The sequence below is a fragment of the Cherax quadricarinatus genome, chromosome 87 (assembly GCF_038502225.1).
Source record: "Cherax quadricarinatus isolate ZL_2023a chromosome 87, ASM3850222v1, whole genome shotgun sequence".
In the NCBI taxonomy this organism is placed as follows: Eukaryota; Metazoa; Arthropoda; class Malacostraca; order Decapoda; family Parastacidae; genus Cherax; species Cherax quadricarinatus.
Window position 1 is genome coordinate 6,049,020 of NC_091378.1, and position 8,480 is coordinate 6,057,499.

At 44.0% G+C, this 8,480-nt stretch overlaps 1 protein-coding gene across 4 annotated transcripts in view; it reads right to left on the reverse strand.

The window, feature by feature from the left end:
- Window positions 1-8,480, reverse strand: part of LOC128703825 (neuroligin-2) — a 446,601-nt gene that overhangs the window by 210,366 nt on the left and 227,755 nt on the right. For all 4 annotated transcript variants that reach the window (XR_011394466.1, XM_070103745.1, XM_070103747.1 and 1 more), the window contains exon 2: window positions 5,344-5,496. The gene's annotated coding sequence lies outside the window, so the exon portion shown is untranslated. The remainder of the gene's footprint in view (window positions 1-5,343; window positions 5,497-8,480) is intronic.

The window sequence follows — 8,480 nt, forward strand, 5'->3', positions numbered from 1 at the left end:
AATCCCACTACGTGTAAATACTACTGTGTAAATCCCACTACGTGTAAATACTACTGTGTAAATCCCACTACGTGTAAGTACTACTGTGTAAATCCCACTACGTGTAAATATTGCTGTGTAAATCCCACTACGTGTAAATACTGCTGTGTAAATCCCACTACGTGTAAATACTACTGTGTAAATCCCACTACGTGTAAATACTACTGTGTAAATCCCACTACGTGTAAATACTACTGTGTAAATCCCACTACGTGTAAATACTGCTGTGTAAATCCCACTACGTGTAAATACTGCTGTGTAAATCCCACTACGTGTAAATACTACTGTGTAAATCCCACTACGTGTAAATACTACTGTGTAAATCCCACTACGTGTAAATACTGCTGTGTAAATCCCACTACGTGTAAATACTACTGAGTAAATCCCACTACGTGTAAATACTGCTGTGTAAATCCCACTACGTGTAAATACTACTGTGTAAATCCCACTACGTGTAAATACTATTGTGTAAATCCCACTACGTGTAAATACTGCTGTGTAAATCCCACTACGTGTAAATACTACTGTGTAAATCCCACTACGTGTAAATACTGCTGTGTAAATCCCACTACGTGTAAATACTACTGTGTAAATCCCACTACGTGTAAATACTGCTGTGTAAATCCCACTACGTGTAAATACTACTGTGTAAATCCCACTACGTGTAAATAACACTGTGTAAATCCCAATACGTGTAAATACTACTGTGTAAATCCCACTACGTGTAAATACTGCTGTGTAAATCCCACTACGTGTAAATACTACTGTGTAAATCCCACTACGTGTAAATACTGCTGTGTAAATCCCACTACGTGTAAATACTGTGTAAATCCCACTACGTGTACATACTACTGTGTAAATCCCACTACGTGTAAATACTGCTGTGTAAATCCCACTACGTGTAAATACTACTGTGTAAATCCCACTACGTGTAAATACTGCTGTGTAAATCCCACTACGTGTAAATACTACTGTGTAAATCCCACTACGTGTAAATACTGCTGTGTAAATCCCACTACGTGTAAATACTGTGTAAATCCCACTACGTGTAAATACTACTGTGTAAATCCCACTACGTGTAAATACTGCTGTGTAAATCCCACTACGTGTAAATACTACTGTGTAAATCCCACTACGTGTAAATACTGCTGTGTAAATCCCACTACGTGTAAATACTACTGTGTAAATCCCACTACGTGTAAATACTGCTGTGTAAATCCCACTACGTGTAAATACTACTGTGTAAATCCCACTACGTGTAAATAACACTGTGTAAATCCCACTACGTGTAAATACTACTGTGTAAATCCCACTACGTGTAAATAACACTGTGTAAATCCCACTACGTGTAAATACTACTGTGTAAATCCCACTACGTGTAAATACTGCTGTGTAAATCCCACTACGTGTAAATATTGTGTAAATAAAAACATATAACTGATCCACTTAACTTTTAAGTAAAACTTTTAACAGATACTGATCTAAGTTGTCAAGTGGGAGAGTAAAGGGACATTAATGGGGTAAAAACATCTACCTTACGACGTTTCGCCCGCGACGAAAGGTTTTAACGAAGCTCCCACTGTCGGCGAGACGTGGGAAAATATATTCCCTCCCTGGGGGAGCGCTAAACCCGTAGGATTATACAGCGCCTGTGTGGGGGGTGGAAGGTATTCAGGCTTAATTCAGGGAACTGGAGCATAGATCCAATTCCCTGGATCAAGAGCCCCCCTCACCAGCGTCAAGGAACCTCCCTTGAGGGGGGGAAATCAAGATTGAAGTTACTTTACTACGCTCCACCATGTGTAGACCACAGTGGGGTAGACCACAGTGGGGTAGACCAGTGGGGTAGACCACAGTGGGGTAGACCACAGTGGGGAGACCACCATGGGGAGACCACAGTGGGGTAGACCACAGTGGGGAGACCACCATGGGGAGACCACAGTGGGGTAGACCACAGTGGGGTAGACCAGTGGGGTAGACCACAGTGGGGTAGACCACAGTGGGGTAGACCACAGTGGGGAGACCACCATGGGGAGACCACAGTGGGGTAGACCACAGTGGGGTAGACCACAGTGGGGTAGACCAGTGGGGTAGACCACAGTGGGGTAGACCACAGTGGGGTAGACCAGTGGGGTAGACCACAGTGGGGTAGACCACAGTGGGGAGACCACCATGGGGAGACCACAGTGGGGTAGACCACAGTGGGGTAGACCACAGTGGGGTAGACCAGTGGGGTAGACCACAGTGGGGTAGACCACAGTGGGGAGACCACCATGGGGAGACCACAGTGGGGTAGACCACAGTGGGGTAGACCAGTGGGGTAGACCACAGTGGGGTAGACCAGTGGGGTAGACCACAGTGGGGTAGACCACAGTGGGGAGACCATGGGTAGACCACAGTGGGGTGGACCACAGTAGGGTAGACCACAGTGGGGTAGACCACAGTGGGAAAGACTACAGTGGGGTAGACCACAGTGCGGAGACCACATTGGGGTATACCACAGTGGGTTAGACCACAGTAGGGTAGACCACAGTGAGGTAGAATACAGTGGAGTAGACCACAGAGGGGTAGACCACAGTGGGGAGACTATGGGTAAACCACAGTGGAGTAGACCACAGTAGGGTAGACCACACTGGGGTAGACCACAGTGGGTAGACCACTATGGGTAGACCAGTGGGTAGATCACCATGGGTAGACCACCATGGGGAGACCACGGGTAGACCACAGTTGGGTATATCACAGTGGGTAGACCACCATGGATAGACCACCATGGGTAGACCACAGTGGGTAGACCATGGGGAGACTACAGTGGGTAGACAGCAGTGGGTAGACCACAGTGGGTAGACCACCACGGGTAGACCAGTTTGTGTCACCTACTCCCACAATAAGTGTTAAACTCAAAATTCGACGTTATTTACACAATCGAATTAATAAATTATCTGCTACGTAGTTATATCTATTTATTATTGATTTAATTTCCTAACTCAGGACCAGACTGTTTCCACTGTTCAAGGATCTGTCAACAGTCACCCATTTGACTGTTTTTGCAACAGTGTCATATCTGTGGTCAAGATGACAGGCTGTGTCTGGAACTTACCTGTCAATCAGGCTGTCTAGTCAACTAAGCTGTCTAGTTTACAGTGTATATACACCTCTCGGTATATATATATATATATATATATATATATATATATATATATATATATATATATATATATATATATATATATATATATATATATATATATATATGTAGATATATATATACCGAATAGGTAAAATCGGTCAATTAACAAAAACTCGTTTAAAATTAAGTCCTTTCTAAAAATTTCTCTTATACGTTTAAAAATATATATTTTTCATTTATGTTGGTGTAAAAGTTAATAATTTTGTACCAAAAGAACCTTAGAAAACTTACCTGATCTTATTATAACAAGCGCAATTTAATTTAGTCTAATCCAACTAAATATATTTTAGATAAGTTTAAAATAATTTAATAATAAGCAAACACAATGAAATATATTTTTTTCGTTAGGTTCAGAATGATTTTTGTGAAATTATTGCATACACAAATTTCCACTTGCCTTATTCGGCAAGAAGAGCGTTGCTATTTAAGCCAAAAATAGCAAGTTTTACCTATTCGGCACGACATGTATATGTATATACATGTCTGAATGTATATACACCTCGGAGTATATACATTCAGAGAGATTGCTTTCCGTGTATACCATGATTTATATGACATACAATATACACAGGATACTATGTATACAAGGCATATCAATATATACAAACTATGGAACAATGTTGGAAAATGAACACTTGTATATTATTGTACAATTGTACCATGCAACAATCTCGTGTCGGACAGTAAGATGTATGAGGACGACGTTTCGTCCTTAAGAAGTAAGCTCTACTACGGCTTTACGTGAGCGTTGCGCAGCAAGATTTATCAGGACAACATTTCGCCCTACAACACCCTTAAGAAGCTCTACAGGGGATAAACAATGCCGTCCCCTCATCCTCCAAATAAAAGCAAGTGTCGTTTCTACAAGGAACGAAACGACAACGAGTGCAAAAAATGAGCCCAGTGAGAGTTTTGTCGCCCACATCACGTACGTTGTGGGCGACCTGGGAGGTGTTCTGGACCTCTCCCATTCATCTCCTCTCCTCGCCTGTCGTCCCCCAGGTGAAGCCTCACCTGTGGAGGCTGTCACCGTGATCCTCATGGCAAATAAAAAGAAAAAAAAACATTGAGACACCAGCCAACGATGGATTTTTAAGATGATGTGATTTCTTGATTAATGTCAGAGATGTCTAAGATAAAAATGAATTTCTCCCTTAGTATTATGTAATCCTTTAGAGTGGGCAGACAAATTTACTTGCTTAAATCTTACTTTGTTTTAGAGAGAGTTTTAAATATAATAATCTGAACTTAGTCTGGACGATCTGCTAGAAGTAACGTCAGAAGAATCAAACAGTTGTCAGCGGGTAACAAGTCATGTTAAAAATGAGCCAGGCTACTGAAGGCTGAATGAACGAATGAGAGAGAGAGAGAGAGAGAGAGAGAGAGAGAGAGAGAGAGAGAGAGAGAGAGAGAGAGAGGAGAGACAGAGACAGAGACAGAGACAGAGACAGAGAGAGAGAGAGAGAGAGAGAGAGAGAGAGAGGGGGGGGGGTAAATTTCCCGGTGGAACCAAGATACATTTGTACTTCGAAAAATAATGAGTTCAGAACGAAAAACGGCGGGTCATCATCTAAGACCCGCGTCAGCAAACACTTGTCCTGTTTCCTGACCAACCTTACCTAACCCAACATCCACTAACACACTGAAAAAACAAGGACAAGAAAAAGTTGAATGTTACGAATTTCTGCCGAACTCGCGACTGAGAGAAACATTGAGGTTATCTCGAGCGCTGGACTCGAAGAACTTTCCAGCAGTACCTGCCACCAGTACCTTCCAGCAGTACCTGCTACCAGTACCTGTCAGCAGTACCTACCAGCAGTACCTGCCAGCAGTACCTGTCAGCAGTACCTGCCAGCAGTACCTGTCAGCAGTACCTGTCAGCAGTATCTGCCAGCAGTACCTGTCAGCAGTACCTGCCTGGAGCAAAGACTGAACACTTGCTACTGAGAACTAACAACAGACCTTCATAGCAAACTGTCAACAACAGAAAAAAAAAGTTTTACCGAGGCAATGTTTCACTCTGTTTGGAGCTTTATCATTAACCTGATGAAGCTCTAGAGCGAAACATCTTCCCAACAACTTAAAAAATAACTTAACAATTAACCAGCGAGACTTACCGAGGACACCCAGCCGGAAGTTGACAGTTACGACGACAACGCGACCGTAGGCGGCCAGCACCGACCCGTCGTAAGGGTTACCGCTGTTCCACTCGTAGGATTCACCATGGATGTACACCAACACCGGATGACGCTGGTAGTCGCGCTTGTTCGCTGAAACACACGGGAAAAAAAAACAGTTTTTAATCTGGAATGAGGGAGAGAGAGAGAAGAGGCTGTCTTTAGAGCACTACCCACTATCTAACAACCTTAACATTTTAAACAGTTGAGTTTAAGATAGTGTAACAGAATGCATGCATGCATACACACACACACACACACCCACCCACCCACACACACACACACACACACACACACACACACTGGAGGACAGGAGAGTTAGGGGAGACATAACGACATACAAAATACTGCGACGAATTGACAAGGTGGACAGACACATATTCCAGAGATGGAATACAGAAACAAGGGGTCACAATTGGAAGTTGAAGACTCAGATGAGCCAAAGGGAAGCTAGGAAGTATTTCTTTAGTCATAGAGTTGTCAGGAAGTGGAATAATCTGGAGAATGAAGTAGTGGAGGCAAGATCCATACATAGCTTTAAGCAGAGCTATGAGGGAGAGAGTGACCTAGTATCGACCAGCGAAGAGGCGGGGTCATGAGCTATGACGTGACCCTGCAACCAAATATAGATGAGTACATATAGGTGAGTACACACACACACACACACACACACACACACACACACACACACACACACACATCTCTCAGTGTATATACAAAGACACGCACGTCTTAGTGTACACACACACACACACACACACGCTGTGACTCGACCCCTGCAACCACAACTAGGTGAGTACACACACACACACACACTCCTCTCTGTGTATATACACTTATGTTCACTCTCTTTGTCCAGCAGTGGATGAGTGAGACAGGAACGACTGCTTGCCAAGGTGCAACAGACTCGGTCCTCCTATCTACTACCCCAACAGAAGGTACCATTTCCATCTCAACGGAGCAATGGACCGCTTCCTCCCCCGGCTTATGCAAAGCCGCCACATATTTAACGCCGCCAACAAAAGGAGAATGTCCTAATTTGCATACTGGTCTCTTAGGAAAGCATTATCTTATGCCGGGGGCATCATTAAGGGTGATCCTCACGTGCTGCGACACTTGCATTCTCACCCTTGGTAATTATAGAGTTTAGAGTCATTAGACACATCATGGTCGCTGGAAGGGTACGTTCAGAGTCCACAATCAATCATTTGCATCGAAACCTGAAGTTCTCAAATTGGGGGCCGCGACCCCTATCGTGAGAGTCTTCAGCTATACAATTTTAATTTAAAAAATAAATCAATACAATTAATCTTTTGAGAAAAATCATTTGTATGTTTATCCATGAAGAATTAAGAGGTATTTGTATACAGAGATTATTCTTCTCTTCAAATTCTACATATATTTTCTCTTCTCTCCCTCCTCACTACGTAGTATCCACCGGGAAATATAGCATTCGCTATCATTCCTGTGAGCTCTGGTTCCGCTATGGCTACGTTTCCTGACAAACCTTACCTAACCTAACCTTTGTTGCTGATTAAAACGTTTCGCCTACACAGTAGGTTTCTTCAGAGACTGAATCAGCAGGCGTGGTAGCGAAACAAAGAAGAAGTAATCTGCTATCGTTTCCGTTCCTCTCACCTGCATCTCGCTCTTCTTCTGTGGCGACTCCATCACACACGGGCAAGACTTTTAAACTTTCATTTGACTCTAAGATGCATCTGGGTCTTGCCTTCTGCTTACTGTAAGAGAGGGAGAGTTGCATCCAGGGGACGGAGAAGTGGGGAGAGTGGTAACTTGGGTGAGGGGTGAAATTCTGGTAAGGGAAGTATTTGTCTATATGTATAGAATACATAAATAACCCACACATAGGAGAGGGGAGTGTAACTTGTAAATGGTCCAAGTTGGACCATTTACAAGTTACACTAACACACGAAGGTAAGGGAGCCAGTAAATTACCTGGAGTTTACCTGGAGAGAGTTCCGGGGGTCAACGCCCCCGCGGCCCGGTCTGTGACCAGGCCTCCTGGTGGATCAGAGCCTGATCAACCAGGCTGTTGCTGCTGGCTGCACGCAAACCAACGTACGAGCCACAGCCCGGCTGATCAGGAACTGACTTTAGGTGCTTGTCCAGTGCCAGCTTGAAGACTGCCAGGGGTCTGTTGGTAATCCCCATTATGTGTGCTGGGAGGCAGTTGAACAGTCTCGGGCCCCTGACACTTATTGTATGGTCTCTTAACGTGCTAGTGACACCCCTGCTTTTCATTGGGGGGATGGTGCATCGTCTGCCAAGTCTTTTGCTTTCGTAGTGAGTGATTTTCGTGTGCAAGTTCGGTACTAGTCCCTCTAGGATTTTCCAGGTGTATATAATCATGTATCTCTCCCTCCTGCGTTCCAAGGAATACAGGTTTAGGAACCTCAAGCGCTTCCAGTAATTGAGGTGTTTTATCTCCGTTATGCGCGCCGTGAAAGTTCTCTGTACATTCTCTAGGTCGACTAAAACCTAGTGTTAAGACCTGGTGGTTGAGACCTGGTGACTGAGACATGGTTTTCAACACCTGGTGACTGAGACATGGTTTATAAGACCTGGTGACTGAGACATGGATTTTAAGACCTGGTGACTGAGACATGGTTTTTAAGACACACACACACACACACACACACACACACACACAAGATTAGTCGAAGAACCAGAAACGAGTATGCGACAGTACGAAGTACGAAAACGACAGCTTCAAAAGTCATAACTGCCACCTAGCCTATACTCTGTCTGCAGTCTTCTATGCCCTTCCCCGATCTTCATGACTGCATTTGGCGGGGTTAAATTCGAGGAGCCAGTTGTTGGACCAGGCTATTTAGTGTTTCGCGAGTATGTGGTTGATGTTTGAACGTCCTAAGGCTTTCCAAGATAGGGCGAAGACAAATGCCACAGTGCCAACAAGTTGGTGAAAAAAAGACGGAATTACAGAGAAACGTAGAGAGACGTTTCGCCTGGGAAGAGCCATCTTCTGTCAATGAGTGAAAAAACCTGTCCAAAAGAAAGTCTTGCTGAAGATGTGTATTTTTTACCCCTTTCCAAGA